General features: G+C 37.7%; 1 protein-coding gene across 2 annotated transcripts in view; it reads left to right on the top strand.

The window, feature by feature from the left end:
* akap6 (A kinase (PRKA) anchor protein 6) overlaps window positions 1-17,742 on the top strand; it is a 249,859-nt gene that overhangs the window by 173,091 nt on the left and 59,026 nt on the right. The gene's annotated exons all lie outside the window — the stretch shown is intronic.

The raw sequence follows: 17,742 nt of genomic DNA, 5'->3' as shown, positions 1-17,742 counted from the left end.
ATTTCATTGTTCACTGGAATGTTATTCCAGACCCATATGACTGTCTTTCTTCCATAGAGAACAAAGGAAGATAGTTTGCCGAACGTCTTGAGCGCTCTTTTTCAACTAGGTCTGTCGAGCTTGACAAACGGCTCATAAAAAATATAATAAAAGTACTTTTTGCAGAAGTCTTCTGTCTGCTCAATTTCAGAAACGGAACAAATCAAGTATAAAGTACCTATGGTAGGTTGTTTTTTTTAGCCTCATTGCGCAATATGACAAAGATTATGTTGAGCAAGAAGAAGAAATAAAAGTCATAATAAATTGGGACAGTGTGAGGGTGAGTAAATTACAACAGAGGTTTCATTTTTGGGTGAACTATCCCTACTTTTGGGGAAAATGGCAAGTGGGAAGAGGTGTCTCAGTGGTTAAACATTTAGGGCCAGATTTACTAGACAAATTAGTGTGAGCACACAATCCCATAAAAGCCCAGATGGGAGTGGAAAGTTCTGTAAGTTAAGTAGATAATGGCACAAATACCAGTAAGTTTACAAACGCAAACCTTAGTAGATCACCTTGCGTGATTTATTTAAATACTCTCCTCCCATATAGTTTGTGTCTGAAAGAGAAACTTCTACAAATGCATATTCAATAAGTAAGTCACAAAAAACCCTGTATATGCACTTTTTTCACTGCGTGTTTTTAGTAAATACTGACAGGAGTTTTTTTTTTATGCCAAAAGGAGTGTTTGCACTAGCACAAGCTGTTAGTAAATCTGGCCCCTTGGTCGGTTAACCCAAAGGTTGTAGATTTGAACCCTTGAGGTGGTATTTCATGAGCTCTTGGGCAAGACTTTTACACCTTGTCTAGCTGCAAAAATGACAAAAGGCCCCTTGAAAATAAAAAGTATTTTTAAAGTATTATGTACTTCTTAAAGAATATTGAAGATATCAAATTTCAGTTATGCTTGTATTCAGTTCAGTGGTCTCATCAAGAGCAGATGCTTCAGGATCGACATTGAGAAATTGCAATATTGTTGTATTCTATAGTCTGGATGTAGCACAAATTGGACTACTTATGGTACTTTTATGTCCCCCCTTCTTTTTTTGGACCACAACTGCATTGCCCATTATAAAATCATGTCAAGCTAAAAAAAAAAAATATATATATATAAGTAGAGTTACAAATAAGTAATTCATACAGGTTTGGTGAGCAAAAGGTAACTTTTGGATGATATCCCTGAAAAATGGCGAGTGGGATGAAGTGGCTCGGTGGTTAAAAATCCAGGCTGGTAATCAAAGGTTGTACACTACCGGTCAAAAGTTTGGAATAATAATATTTAGAATCATTTATATTTTTGTATGTTTTTGAAAGAATTATCTCATGAAGGCTGCATGTATTTGATAATACAATAAAACAGGAATATTGTGAAATATTATAATGATTTAAAGGAACTTTTCTATTTAAATATATTTTAAAATGTATTCCTGTGATGACAAAGCTGAATTTTCATATGATGAAATTTTCACATGATCAGAATGATCATCATTCTAATATGCCTTTTTGCTGCAAAATTGTTTTTATTTTGTTAATATTCCTAAGATCCCATGTACTAGCAGTTGAGGCATGTCAGACATTTTTAAAGGCTTCATTATTCCACTCATCATTAAAACACATTGGACCAAAAATAGTCCTCTGCATGTCAAAATTGATCTGATTGGCTGAGATTGTTCACGTCGCTTGCCGTCCAGTGTGGACAGACAAATTGCTTCTTCGTGGAAAAAAAAACTGGTGTTAACCCGCAGTGGGAGTCTGTCCCTGTAGCTAAATGTACTGTTAGTCACTTTGAATAAGAAATTGTCTGCTAAATCATGTATAATTTTAATTTTTTCGTTCTTATCTTGAACTCTGCGCATATAATGCAGAATGTTAAATTATAGGTTTATCAGTAATATTTCAAATGAGCCTTGACTTTTGATTCTCTTAAACCAATTTAGCAAAACCAGGGCTGAATATTACAATACTGCGAGTCGGCGATTAGATTGTCTTCTATTTCAATCTCTGTCGTCATGTCACACGTTCTACAGCCAGACTCCCTTTGTCATTTTAACACATTTCAGTAAAAGTTCATTTCGGAGGAATGAGAGAGGGGAAAAGAAAGAGTGCAGAGCAGAGATAGTACCTCACTCTGTTTACAGTCCATGAATTTTTATTAGTCCCAGATAAAGTGGCCTGTATTGTGTTAGGTCAATATGTTTGTTCATGATTAAAACAAACTGATTTTGCTCCTCCATATTGATTGCATGCCCACCCGCCCTAATAAATATGTACTGGGCCTGCATGTTCGTTATCTGCTTTTTTTGTGGGGTTCTCCTGTGACGCGTTATCGGGCCTCTATGTGGGATTGATCGGGATAGAGGTACACGTGTAGACTGAGCCAGGGCCGGGGCGGCGTGCTGTTTGCCCATTCTGGGGGATTTTATAATAAGGGGGAGAAAAAAGAGGGGGCGGCAGAAAGCCAGATTTGCCGGGAGGCAGGGACCGTAAATCAGCCTCATTTAGGCTTTCTTTACCGGACTGATTCCGACGCTTGTCATCCTCCGATTGCTCCGAGCATATGGCATATTTCAAAAGAGCAGATTGTGAATCATAAAGAAATGAAATTAATAACCAACCCAAACCCCACCCCCACCACCACCAGTCTTGGACTAGAAACAACCCCTAATGACGAGAGAAATAACGGCATGCCGGCGGCCCCTCTTCCTGTTCCTCCTCTCCCCCCATCTCTCTTCTCCAAAACCTGCAAAGGTCATGTTCAAGGTCAGAACTAATCTTCCCGCTCATCGGGCGCACTGACCCCGCCATTTGTCATATCTTACAGTAAGAAGAAACTAAAGAAAAATCAGCTGCTTTTCCTTAGTCTTGGAGTATGTTCAACATATTAGCACACTATTTTTGCTGTATACCTGTATCTGTATGCATGAAAAGTGTATAAGACCTGCTACATATCAAAATAAAACCATCCATCCATCCATCCATCCATAAACCTTTAGCTGTTAGTTTACTAATATATATATATATATATATATATATATATATATATATATATATATATATATATATATATACTTTGTAATGTCTATAAATATAATTAATATCATTGTATACACTTTATGAAAAAAAAAAATCAATAGAAAAATCAATAATGTCCTGGCAGAAAATCAACATTACATTTTCCATTAAGTTTACGGACATTTCCTTCAACCTAAAAGGGATAGTTCACCCAAAAATGAAAATTACCCCATGATTTATTCACCCTCAAGCCATCCTAGGTGTATATGGCTTTCTTCTTTCAGATGATTACAGTCGGAGATAAAAAATGTCCTGGCTCTTCCGAGCTTTATAATGGCCGTGAATGGGGCCAAAAAAGTGCATCCATCCATCATACAATTAATCCATACGGCTCCAGGGGGTTAATAATGTTACGGGTGTGTGTAGGCAGGAAGACGAAGACAGGTAATACAGTTCCCAAATGTAGTTTAATTACAAATACTCTAAAGACAGTAAACAGCTTAACATAACGTGACCGGACAAGGAGTGTATGGGAAAGAACAACTTAAGAAGCAACACAAACGAGGATGTTAATTAACACACAGCTGACTCATATGAATTAATAATGACGGTAACTAGGGAGAGAGAATAGTGGCGGGAAACTGGACACAGGAACATGTGACGGATACAAACAAACTGAAAGTCCAATCAGATTGAGCACAGTGGGGACAAATAAATGGTTATTAATAAGTTTGTTGCCCAGCCCTGTTTGTTTGAACCACAAGAGTCGTCAAAACTTTCGATGCTCCCACATCCTACGTCATACATCGCGTCAGCAGTTACTCTTTTGGCATAAGTTGACTTGCGTAGACCGTCTACCGCAAGCTAGTTATTTTAGTTTATAAAGTTTTAAATGTTTTTTTTTTCTTATGAAAAACCTGGCTTTGCTTTCGAAGACATTTATTAATTGCCTGGAGGTGTGTGGATTACTTTTATGATGGATGGATGCAGATTTTTTGGACTTCAAAATCAGGACTGCCATTCACAACCATTATAAAGCTTGAAAGAGCAATGATGTTTTTAATATAACTCTGATTGTGTACACTTGAAGATGTGTAAATAATGGGATCATTTTTATTTTTGGGTGAACTATACCTTTAAAATACAATACAATACAGGTAAAACACCTGCGAAAAATCCTTCATATTAACACGATTCATTGGACCCTATACAATCCAGTGTGCCGTAAGCAATACAACAGTATTCATGTCTGTACATAACCTTCGAAATGCAAATCGACTGGCCATTTCTCTCAGAGGTCGCTGACTTCGTAGTTGGATCAAAATGGCTTCAATTGTTTTCTGTTCCTTTCATAAAACAACTGTTGATGTGTTTTTAGCACTTTTAACCAATTAACCTGTAGCTTGCTCTTCTTTTGTTTGCTCCATGTCAGGCATCAATCAGACGTTAGCTTGTTAACCGCTCCTGCGCTGGAAGCATCAGTGTGCGCGCGTGTGTTTGTGTCTGTGTGTGTGTGTGTATATATGACTTGTTCTGTGTACCTATACCGCACACTGACATGCTGAATAGATCTTAGTCTAATCTAACATGCTCTAATGCGCTTGCTGATCAAAGCTCGGCTCAGCCAAACCTTCCATGTTCTCTTGTGCACGCTGCCCTGCAGATGTATTCCTTTCACACTGGTTTGTTCGTTCAAGCTGTACCTTTGAGTGCTGGGGATTATGAGGCATTGTTATCTGTCTTTATGCATGTGAAATCAAAAGATCTGATCATCTCTCTATTCCCATATGCATCCTTATAAGGTTTTTTTTCCCCACATGACCCTTTTGTTCAAAGCTGTAGAATCTGTCAGAACATGTAAAATGCAACGTAATTTGCTGTTTGGGTTTGAAACTCTTCACTTGATTGTGTTTTGATAGCTCATGTAGCATTTCACAGAGCTTATTAGTGGTTTATTTGGCAGACTGTATAATAAGACTCCGTAATATATATATATATATATATATATATATATATATATATATATATATATATATATATATATATATATATATATATATATATATATATATATATATATATATATATTATTTTTAAACTCTTATATTTCATTTTTCATTGAAATCATTGTTGTGAAATTATTTTAATGAAAATGAACCAATGTAATGTCTTAATGTCTTTTATTTATTTTTCTATTATGGCTTGAACATGTTGACATGTTTTGTGAGATTCAGCCAAGCACAGGTGGATTTCTGTTGTTGGGAAGGTCAGGAATTCTCCTCGATTTATGTTCTTCCTTTGTGATAAAGTGCAGGGATGTTTGTCGACGTGTTGCTCTGTGTCAGGAGTGTGAAGGCAGTAGAGCAGGCGTCTGTGTGTGTGTGTGTGTGTGTGTGTGTGTGTGTGCGCGCATGTGTGTTGGTGGAGCGACAGAGGCTGTGTGTGAGTTTGACACATTGCTGCTTTATAGAGCCGGAGCAGGTGGTATTTAATGGGAATCACAACATCACAGCGCCTTCTCCTGTGTGTGTGTGTGTGTGTGTGTGTGTGTGTGTGTGTGTGTGTGTGTGTGTGTGTGTGTGTGTGTGTGTGTGTGTGTGTGTGTGTGTGTGTGTGTGTGTGTGTGTGTGTGTGTGTGTGTGTGTGTGTGTGTGTGTGTGTGGGTGTTTGGGTGTGTGGGTGGGTGTGTGTGTGTCTCCCTCGTCACTCCTATCTCACTTTCCCGCTTTCTCCTTTGTCTCTCTCTCCCTCTTTAATTTTCTCTCTCACACACTCCAGAATTCTGTTCCAAAACCTAGTGAGCTGCTTTCCTGTATACTGTCTACATAGTCTGTTGCCTTCCAAGGCATGATTTACATCAATGCTTCATGGTTTTGCTCCAAGACTTTCAAGATTTTACCAAGTGGCCATCAAGCACAGCACTGAAACAAAAATGTCCTTAAAATAAAAAATCTGTTATTTGGAATTATTTATATAATTTTATAGTATAATATTTTGAATTTGCTGCCATTTTAACAGTGTTTTAGTAATTTTGTTATGTGCTTTTTTTCATTTTTATCATTTTTGGTTACAGTTTTATTTTTAGCAACATTAGTACTTCAACTTATTCCAGTTAGTTGCTACGGGTATAATCTTTTTCTCATTATCTCTCTTTTTATTATCTAATATTTGCATTTTATTGTATTTTATTTCATCTTCATTTCAATTAATAATTTTTTTAAAGTAGTTTTAGTTTACAACAATCAAATACTAAAATTTATTAATATTACCACATAAAAATTGAGTGTTGCTAATATGTTATGATACTCTAATCATAAAAAAAGTTAATTATGCTTTGTGTAATAGCCTTCACATTGGGGATGGATGGATGGATGGATGGATGGATGGATGGATGGATGGATGGATGATGGATGGATGGATGGATGGATGGATGGATGGATGGATGGATGGATGGATGGATGGATGGATGGATGGATGGATAGATAGATAGATAGATAGATAGATAGATAGATAGATAGATAGATAGATAGATAGATAGATAGATAGATAGATAGATAGATAGATAGATAGAAGTTTATTGTCATTGCAAATGTACAAGTACACTGCAACGAAATGTGTTTGGAGCGAGCCTCTTATGGTGCCCTATAATGCTGTCTAGGTAGGCCGCTCAATATATTTTAAAACAAAGCTCAGCTCCCACACAAATACACAAAAGAAATAACCATTTCCTCCTGTTATGACTGTTTCCGAAGACCCCCACATTGGCGGTATGTGCCGAATATGATGCTGATACTGTTGGGCGCACCTGCATGCGCCATTACCCACAGACATACACATACAGCATTTTCATACAGCACTATACACACACGCAGTAGCCTCAGCAAGTATGTGCTAATGTAGGTAATCACTAATGGACATTTGTGAAATTTGATTGCATTGTGCTTGTTTATCTTGTACTGTTCCATTTCATCTGCTGTGGTCTGCTTTCTGCTGTTGGCCAGTATGTTTTCTATAGGGTAAATAAATCCCCCTCCTCTTACTCTCTCTCTCTCTGATAGCGACTCCATCTGAAAAGCTTTTGAATGCGTGTTTCAAAACACTGTTGCAATGTGTGTGAATTTACACTAGTGTTCAAAAGTTTGAGGTCAGTAAGATTAAATATATATAATGTTGCAAAGTATCCAAGCAAATCAGCATATTAGAATGATTTCTGAAGGGTCATGTGACACTGAAGACAGTAATAATGCTGAAAATGCAGCTTTGATCACATATCACACATTAAATATATTCAAGTAGATACTAGTTCTTTTAAATTGTAATATTTCACAATATTGCTGTTTTTATTGTATTTTTGATCTAATAAATGAAGCCTACAGGGTTTATAAAAATGCATGCAACAGTTTGGCCAAAAAGTGACAGTGGATGTGAGAAGGAGTCAGACGGTGTGTGAGAAGTGAAAACTTGACGGTATATTTGAGCAGGAGATGAGAGGAGACATTGATGTTTAGTTATCAGTGTATTGATAACTGAGATGGCTGACCCAGCGCACGCTTCACTAGCTCACAGTGATCTCCTCTCACACGCCTCACACCTTCTCATCCAATATCCACAGAGAGCGCAGCCTTTATCACCAACCGTGTGTGTGTGTGTGTGTGTGTTTGCGTTGGTGCCAGGGACTCAACACAAAGGGCCTAGTGTTAAGGTGCTCTCTCTTCTTCTCTCTCTCTTCCTCCCTCTCTCTTTCACACTCTACAACCTTTCCTTCATCTAATTTCTTCTTCTTTCTTGCTTTCTTTCTTTCTTTCTTTCTTTCTTTCTTTCTTTCTTTCTTTCTTTCCTTTCTTCCTTTTATTTCTTACTATTTTACCTTCCTTATTTCCCTCCCTCTTATTCCTTCTTCATCCAATTTTTCCTTCCTTCCTTCCTTCCTTCCTTCCTTCCTTCCTTCCTTCCTTCCTTCCTTCCTTCCTTCCTTCCTTCCTTCCTTCCTTCCTTCCTTCCTTCCTTCCTTCCTTCCTTCCTTCCTTCCTTCCTTCCTTCCTTCCTTCCTTTTTCTATTTTACCATTTTCCTTTCTTTGCTCTTTTTTCTTCTGTCATATTTTTTAACCTTACCTTAATGTTCTTTCTTACTGTTCTTTCTTTCTTTCTTTCTTTCTTTCTTTCTTTCTTTCTTTCTTTCTTTCTTTCTTTCTTTCTTTCTCACCCCATGTGTGCGTGTCTTTGCGCCAGATGGCTGCTCGTGATGCGAACGAGCATTAAAAAAAGCAAGAGACATTCCACAGGGGAGAGACGCAACAAGCCTGCTAGTTGTTGGATGCAGACTCTGAGATCAAGCTCTGCCCCTGGTCAAAGAGCTGTTGGGAGATCAGTGGTGGCTGTCACATCCCAGAGTCCGCCTGACTGCCCCTCCCTCCCTGACAATCAACATTAGGCTAGAATAAAGCCCGTCGCCCTCTCCTCTGTATCTATTACAGCGACTCATTTCGACCAGATTTATGCACAACATGACGACTCGATGCGGAGCCGCACGACGCCTGTGAAAAGGCAAATGTGGTTTGTCAGGAGAGACAGACATACAGTCCTCACACCCCATGAATAATTGAAAGAAGGGATAGAGGAGAAAGAAGAGACACCTGGAGAAAGAAAGAAGGAGAAACGGAGGGATGACAGGAGGTGTAGGAACAGCTGAAGAGACACATCAGAGAGACAGCGAGTGAGGGGGATATAGGCAGGGACAGACAGGGAAAGAGATAGGAGGACAGACACTACACAAGCTCTCTGAAGGATTCAGTTTCTCCAGCAAGACTTTACCAGGGTTGAGTAATAAATAATGTGCTGGTCCTGCAGCTCTCACCCTTTACAAGGTCTCAGGTTTCTCAACCCCTCAGATATAGGCTGTACTGTATATGCTTGTGCATTTTTCTGATATCAAAAAGCTAATGGTTAATGTCACAGCTTCTTTTATGACTAGCCATTGATCTATTACTCTTTTTTAAATTTTACTGAAAATCTTGCTCAGGCAGGCTTCTCTGTTTAAACTTGGAGGACAGCAGAGGTTGTGCAGCAAATAATCATCATCCGTCACTTTGACGATCGGGTTGTAAATGTTCCATTATGCTGCATTTGTATCCTTCTGTAAATATTGTAATGCTTGTTATCTTTTAACATGACATTGATATCATAAGAACTTTTTGACACAGCCGTGTTGCGGTCTGGTCACCCGATTTAATGAACAATATTCCATTAATTATTCCGCTGCATGGACTAGGCTTGGAATTTCTCATTTTTGCCCCAGATATTCACTCACATCTATGTTGTTGTCTGTTTTCGCTAGGAAGATTTAACGTTCAAAAGTTTCAGTAAGATTTTTATTAAATCTACAGTAAGAACTATTTCTGAAAGAAGTCTCTTATGTTAACCAAGACTGCAAATACAACAGTAATACTGTGAAATATTACAATTTCAAATTTCTGTTTGATTATATTTTTAAGATGTAGTCTATTCCTATTTTCAGCATCATTACTCCAGTTTTCAGTGTCACTAGCCTGACAAGCCAGACCCACATTAAGATGTTTGGTCTGGGAACTCACCATTGACAGGGTTCAGTCCGAGGGGCGGGATAAACTATTTGTTTCAAACTCTCTCTGCATGCAATAGGATAGCGCTACAACCAACCAGAGCAACGTGAAGCAGAGCTAGTTGACTGATTAAACTTTCGCCGTGTCTGGTCGGCAAAACTCGGCACATCTTCCCTTCTTAAGAATGACTTCAGTGCCATTCTTTGTTCTTTTCTCAAAGAAAAGCTTGACTCCAAGTCTTCTATAGTCGCGGCAAAGCCGATTCGAAAGACCGCCGTTCGCCAACTTCTGTGTTTACAAGTAGCACGCAGAACCTCCGCAACTCTGCCCTCATTATGTTAAGCCCCGCCCACCGACTCTCTACACGATGTGATTGGGCAGACCAGGGTTTGGTTTTTTTCCAGCTCAGAAATGTATTGATAGTTGCTAGACTACATTCGCGGCAGATTCGATTCCCTGCCGCTAGGGTGCGTCTAGATTTCTATGTTACAGTGTCGCATTATCCTAAAGAAATTATCCGCTGCTCAAGAAACAGTTCTCCTGCTTAATATTTCTATGGAAACATTTATAATGTTTTTTAAAGGATTTAGTGATGAAATAGAAAGTTTAAGAAAATATGGAATTGGTCGCCTCCCTCAGCTGCAGCGACATATAGTTTTGGTTTTAACATTGGGGTGTTGAAATGTCAACTTTTTAACAGGGTCCTGGGACATATGCTCCCTCGTGAGGTTAATTAATCTTTTTGTTTTTTGCAAAATGGTCCAAACATGCAAATTGGTTAATAATAATAATTCAAGAAGGTCCATATTTTAAAGCTCTTTCTAACTTGTACTTGGCCTTAAAATGAACATAGTTCTTGTAATTGTTTAATTATAGCATTTGTTACAATAAGGATTTAATTACAAGATGGCTCCACATTACCAGGCTTAGGCCAATGTTAACTTTTTCTTTCGTTCTTTTTTTCTTCCTTTCTTTTTCGTTATTTGTATTTGTTATGAAAAATAGCAACACAGTTAGAAAGTTACAACATGCCACAGTTTGTAATGTAATTCTTTAGTGAAAAATCTATTCCCTTAACAGATTATCTATTATAAATTCTACAACTAGTCAAAATTGACCACAATAGAACATGATAAATTCTAGTAAACATGGTCATCATGCTTGCTGGATGATGTTTTCATCAATCACTTTAGTGGCTTTTTTAGATCATGTTCGACTTTCTCCATAGCGTTTTACCACATTCTCTGTAGAATACAAATGGGCTGCACATTTTATCATCAGCATTGCATATAATGGCTCGTGCAAGTCTTAAAAGTTTTGGAGAGCCATGTTAAAAGCACCTACGGTGAATCACGTTCCACTCATGCAAAATTAAACAATTGGGCTTCAGTCCCAGTCATTTTGTACAGACAATTGATCAGTTCAGTTCATACAGCTTATAAAAGCTCAGAATAGGGGAGCATGGGGCACAACCTAACGAGGGGTTAGTTGTAACACACTTGGAACACTTTTCACACATGCCAGGATGACGAAACTTTGTGTATTTACTAATTGCCATATCAACACTATATAGGGAAAAAATAGCGCCAAAATGTAAAAAATCTTTGGAAGATAGCACTGAATATTTATTTTACCATAGCAAAAGTAAATTTCTTAATTAAGTTCATCTTTCATCTCTGTTTTTTCGTGTTTATTTAAAATAAGACACATCTGATATTATTGTAATCTTATATCTGTTATTTAACAGTTGAGATGGTTCTTTAATTCTGATCGAACAGCAGAAGACGCGAGCCGCGGTTTAAATCCCAGTCTAACAGGTGGAATGCGTTGTAACACTATTACAATAAGCTCCTATTAGAAATATGATATTATATTCTATACTTTTATTAATTCTTTTGAGAAACCATGAGAAAAGGGTAAATAAGGACTGAGAGTCAATGTTCAGAAAGTATTTATTATTTTTCAGTTTTTAACTATGCTGTATAGCTGTATTAGCGATGTGTTTGTTGTTGAAAATGTACAAAATACAAAACTGTGTATTTTTAATCAAAAAAAAATGCCATTATTTAATTTCAAAAAGTTAATAATTGTATTTTATTGACAAAATATTTTAGTTTGTTTTGGATTTTTTAATTTATTATATCAGATAACATTTTAAGCTGTCCTTTGCTCATGTTACAATGTGCCCTTAACATGTTACAATGTACCCCACCTATGGGGCATGTGGTCACATTTCACTTCCATTCTTTCAGGGTAAATCAAGAAAAAAGTATACAGTGTATTAATAAAACAAAACCAGATAATTGTACTAGACATGTGTGCAATTAATGTGGGAAAAAATAAATACTCTAAACCCCAAGTGGATTTACACATAGTCAAAAAGCATTAGGTTGTGCCCCCGCTCTCCTAGCCTGACAAGCCAGACCCACATCAAGATGTTTGGTCTGGAAACTCACCATTGACAGGGCTCAGTCTGAGAGGCGGGATAAACGGTTTTCTTTCAAACTCCCTCTGCATGCGATTGGATAGCGCTACAACCAACCAGAGCAACGAAGGTGAAGCAGAGCTTGTTGATAGATTAAACATTTGCCATATCCGGTCGGCAAAACTCAGAACACATCTTCCCTTTTTAAGAATGACTTCAGTGCCGTTCTTTGTTCTTTTCTCAGAGAAAAGCTTAACTAGGCCTGTCACGATAACAAATTTGGCTGGACGATAAATTGGCCAAGAAATTATTGCGATAAACGATAATATTGTCGTTCTGAGACCATTTTCATCTAAAATAAGGATAATGGCATAAACAAGCAGGTACACCTTTTAAAAGATCAATAAACTTTAATTTCTAAAGACTATTTAACACTAAAAATGGAAAACATTTTAAATAACCACAATAAATGAACAAAACCAAAAACAATTAAAGCATGGACTCTCAGTCTGTTTAAAAAATGCATTTAAATAAGTACCAAAAACAATAAATAAAATGGATGAAAACTGCAGCATATGATTGTGTTTTAGGAGCATATTAGGGGCTTTCACAAAACCCACGGTTCGGCTCGGGTCATGGTTTAAGGGTAACGGTTTTAGGGTCACGGTTTTCCGTTCATTACTGTTCTTGTTTTTGTTTTGTTTTCTTTTAATCCAGAAATGTACTTATGCGCCTTTAGCACACAAAGATTGAACTGAAGAATTAACTTGCGTTTATCAAACTTCACTGTAGTTTTAGGCCTCGTTTATACACGACGCGTCCGCTTGAGCGCGAGTGCACGAGACCCCATTTAGCTTGCCGTTGTGCGTGTCAAATTTCGTAATTTTGCGTGTGGCTCCGCAACCGAAGAGCCACGAGTTCCAGACGAATCTGAATGACATCTCATCACGCCGCACCAGGTCTGCGCGTCGTATAAACATAAACATCTCCCCAAACGGACGAGGCGTGCAGTCAACGAGAGAGACGAGGAAAACAAAAAAGCATGAAAATGGCAATTATCGCGGCCGGAAAAATTATCGAGCTCTTTTTTTTTTTATCGTGCGATTAATTGATTTATTGACTATTGCGACAGGCCTTCCAGAGTTGCGGTCAAAGCTGTTTCTGTGTTTACTAGAAGCACGCAAGTGCAACTCGGCCATCGTCATTATGGCCCCGCCCACCGACTCTATACACGATGTGATTGGCCCGGCAAGAGTTTGGCGAATACAGCTCAGAAGGGTATTGAGAGTTGCTAGACGACATTCGCGGGCAAATTTGATTTGCTGACGCTAGGGTGTGTCTAGATTTCTAGGCTACCTCTCTCCTCTACAATTGATTAATAGTGTGCCTCTATGTTTTTAAGTGTGGGCACTGAGTAGCAGAGTACGCTACTGAAAGTGATTTCTGAGAAGTACTGTTGATATTTGAAGTCGACTCCCAAACAAACTCACACCTCCCTTCATTGCTCTACCCCCAAAATAACTAACATGCTATGCAACCAACAGCTGGCACATCAGACAGCTCACGCAAGTATAGATGAATCAGCTGTGATACAACAGCTATCTTGGTTCTGTGAAACAACAACAACAAACTGTTACTCGCATATTGAGCAGAAGCAAAGAAATCCCGTTGCCCGTTTCTGGCCTTCCTACTCTCTTACATCTCTCCATCGCTGGAAAGCTTTTCCAATATTAACACGTGTCCTAGCTCATTCCTGATAGTAACTCTTATTATTCTATTTATATTCCTCTGACCTTTTCCTCTTTGGTAATATCTCAGCCATCTCTCTTTCTATGGTCTTTCTACAAATGTCCTGCTTGCTCCCTCTCCTTCCTCCCCCATCAAGAGCAGATATGCCCCCTATTGCTGGTTGGTTTGAAGAATGTTTTGGTGCTCGATTAATCAGTCCAATCAGTCCACTTAGTTTTTTCTCCTATATACAGGTCTTTGTGCAAACAGACATCTACCAAATATTCACAAAATAGTTTGTTTAGATGTTGTTTGAAATTGCTTACTACATTGTGTGTGTCTATATATACTATATATACTCATCAGTGAAGTTGTGAAGAGGGTGAATAGATTTTTAATTTTGTGTTTACTCTCTCTTTAACTCAGGTCATTTTGGAGCTTAATGCTCAGTGGCGATCTCTGTCCATTGTTCCCAGTTTGCATCCTTAAACTCCTCTCAGATGGATTACATATCCATGAATATTCATTTTTTTGTGTGTTTTGTGACTGGCTGGCATGTGATGTAGGCTAGTGTTGTCCCCCTACAGCGTCTCTCAATGTCTCTTCTCAGATGCTTCCTCATGTGGCATGCTTGAAGGGAATTATAGGAGAGCGTGTGGTGTTTTGTGTGCTAAAATGAGCAGGTTTGTTGTCTCTGTGTGTGTTAGTTGTTATGGTGGTGCCGGCTGGGGCCCGTGGCTCTTTCTGCAGGACGCGGACTAATTACAGCACTAATGCGGGACACCCCATTGATACACACTCATTCAACACGACCACACACACACACCTGCTTTCTCTGCCTCCCTCCAAAACTTCATTATTTAGACATGCACACCCACAAACACACACACACACACACACACACACACACACACACACACACACACACACACACACACACACACACACACACACACACACACACACACACACACACACACACACACACACACACACACACACACACACACACACACACACACACTAACACACACATATAGGTGACATTCAATTGATTGATCAGTCTATATGGAAGCGTTTTGATGCTGTATAACCACCAATTTTAGTGTTTGTAATAGACGTTAGTTAGATCACGTTCTTGGTTGATGTAGGCCTATATAAACCTCACCCTATCTGTCTGATTTTGGCAATATATCTTGTAGACAGTAAACCACATCTGTTTATGTATGCTTTGTCTTTCTTTTGCATTTTATGAACACAAAAAAAGCACAAAATAATGAGCAGGATCAGCCGATAGACAGGAATGTTATTGCCAACATTTGTATGAGAACTGGCAGGCTTGAAGTCAACCAGCTGGTCAAATATATGTTTGATTCCCAAAGATGTGCTTCTCTGATAGAGGAGAGGCTATTTAAATCGACTCTGGGCTGAAAATAAGCCCCAAAACCCCCAAATAACTCAATGTATTAAGATGCTCACACCACTAGATGGCACTATAGCATCCAGAGCCCATTAGGAATAGAGGAGTTTATGAAAATTAAACACACACGCACACTCTCAGACGCTCACATTTACTCACAAACACGGTCCTGGTTGAGTTTATTTCCTGTATATAGATGAGAAGTGTTCTCGTGTTCAAAATATATTCAAATTGTGCTTTGTCAATTTCCCTCAGAAAATAGCCACATTTGTTAATGTTTCCCTAAATAAATGCTGCATTAGTTTTGGGCTGTTCTGTTCTGGAGAGAGAGGATCAGACCCTTGAGAGGAGATGAATATTTTCTTGTCAGCAGTTCGGATGGAGTCCTGTTGTACCCCATGCATTATTCACTAATACAAATATGCCATATCATTTACAAGCATGTGTGCCGGGGTGAAATTCACAGCTGGGAATTAGTTCTGAGATTAATTAACAAAGCAAAGCTCCTCGTTTTCTGTCTTTCTCTCGTTCTCTCGTTCTTGCACTCAATGTGATTCAAATGATACAGCTAAGATAATGAGTTCTGCTTCTTATTGTCTGTATACAGTGAATTTAATCAATATGAAAAAAGAAGCAAAACAAATTCAGAATAATCATTATTATTTTAATGCTTTCATAAATAATAGTTGTATTGCATTAACTTGAGTTAAGATCAAATTATGCCATATTATGCCATATCTCTTGTACTAATGTACTATGGTACAGTAATGCACTGAAAACCCTAATAAGTTGATTGAACTCAATTGATTTGAGTAAACTCGTTCCCTCAATTGAATTGAGTCTCCCAAAACTTGTATATTTAAGTTCACTTAACTTGGTGCTCACGTTCACTGTACTTAAATTGTTAAGTTCACCAAACTGGGTACACCAGAAGTTCAGTACATCATGCTGGGTACAACCAATCAAAACTTCAGCATGCATTGCAGCATGAATAAATTATACATCTGAATTGTGACACATTTTCTTTGATTCTTACTATTTGCTTTTACTTTTGCTCTTTTGTTCTGATGTTTTTGTAGCTTGTTTTATGTTCAGAGTAGATCTGTTTATCGAAATGTTTTATTTTTTATTTTTTATTGTCACCATCATAGAGATTCATATGCGGATTCTTGATGTCTGTGCATGTCTAACTAATGCTGCAGATTTAAACGTTTCGTGCACAAAAAAATAAAATAATAAATTGTTCAATTCCCACAAGAGTAAAGAAACTCATGGATATTTTTATTAATATTACAAAACTGATTTGACAACCAGAGCATTAGACTCTGCATGAGATCAGGGATGATGTAATCATCATCAATGAATAAGCAACATCACTTGATTATATTTTCTCTTGACTTTGTGTTCCATAACAAATGTGCCTCACAAACACAAAGCAGCCAAAGAAACACTAATATTACATAATCAAGGGTCAAGAGCCCAACTAAAGCAAACACTGATCTCCATCATGGTGACTTCAAACGAAACTATTATTTCCATTAAAAAAGAAGTAACGTCAGTCTGGTTAGTTATAAGTTAGTTCACACGTTATTATTATGTTTAGTAACGTACAAATTTTTACTTACCGATTTTAAGATTGCACACAATGAAAAATTCTCTATCTTAATTTGAATCAGCAACAGAAAAGGACCGCCTTTTGTAAATGTCCTCCAATCAGTGAATTAGTTCTTGTTGCCAGACAGAACTCCTTGCATGGCCAATCACATCAAAGCAAGACCAGAGTGAGCTATTTTAATTAATTATGATTTTGAGTTCATTCAACTTGAAATCTTAAGTTTATGTATTTTGTAGGTTAATAAGTTATACTAACTTATATTTTTGAGTTTTTGGACTAAACTAGTAATATTTAGTCAAGATTACTTGATTTGTTTAACAACATTAGGGTTTACAGTGACAAAGACAACATTAGGGTTTACAGTGTGGTATTAAATGGTAAAACTTGGTACTTTGATATATACTGTGGTATTAAATTGTTATTTTATTAATATATCATGTTGTTTACATGCTACTCCAAGTTAAAAGAATAGATTTATAGAATTTCATGGTACGTTAAAATGGGTTGGTACATGCTGGTATTCTGGACCTTCTTAAATTAACATGGGCTACCATATAAGACCTATTCATGAATTTTAGAATCATGATATATTTCAAAACACAATAATATTTCCTTAACTGTACATGATTGAACTTGATTGATTGTAATAAAACATGGTCTTACCAAGGTACTATGTAACCCTATGTAACAAAAAAATGTAACTGCATTTTGCATTTTGTGGAAGGACATTATATTGGTTTTGCTTCAGCTCTGCGTGACTGCAAATTAATATTCACCTATCTCATAACTGAGAGAGAGAGAGAGAGAGAGAGAGAGAGAGAGAGAGAGAGAGAGAGAGAGAGAGAGAGAGAGAGAGAGAGAGAGAGAGAGAGAGAGAGAGATGACCAATTTAAATGGAAAGGATCTCAAGCAGACTAGCTGAAG

The sequence above is a fragment of the Pseudorasbora parva genome, chromosome 10 (genome assembly GCF_024679245.1).
Source record: "Pseudorasbora parva isolate DD20220531a chromosome 10, ASM2467924v1, whole genome shotgun sequence".
NCBI lineage: Eukaryota > Metazoa > Chordata > Actinopteri > Cypriniformes > Gobionidae > Pseudorasbora > Pseudorasbora parva.
The sequence above is the reverse complement of the archived record's forward strand: the minus strand, read 5'-3'. Positions and strand labels throughout refer to the sequence as shown.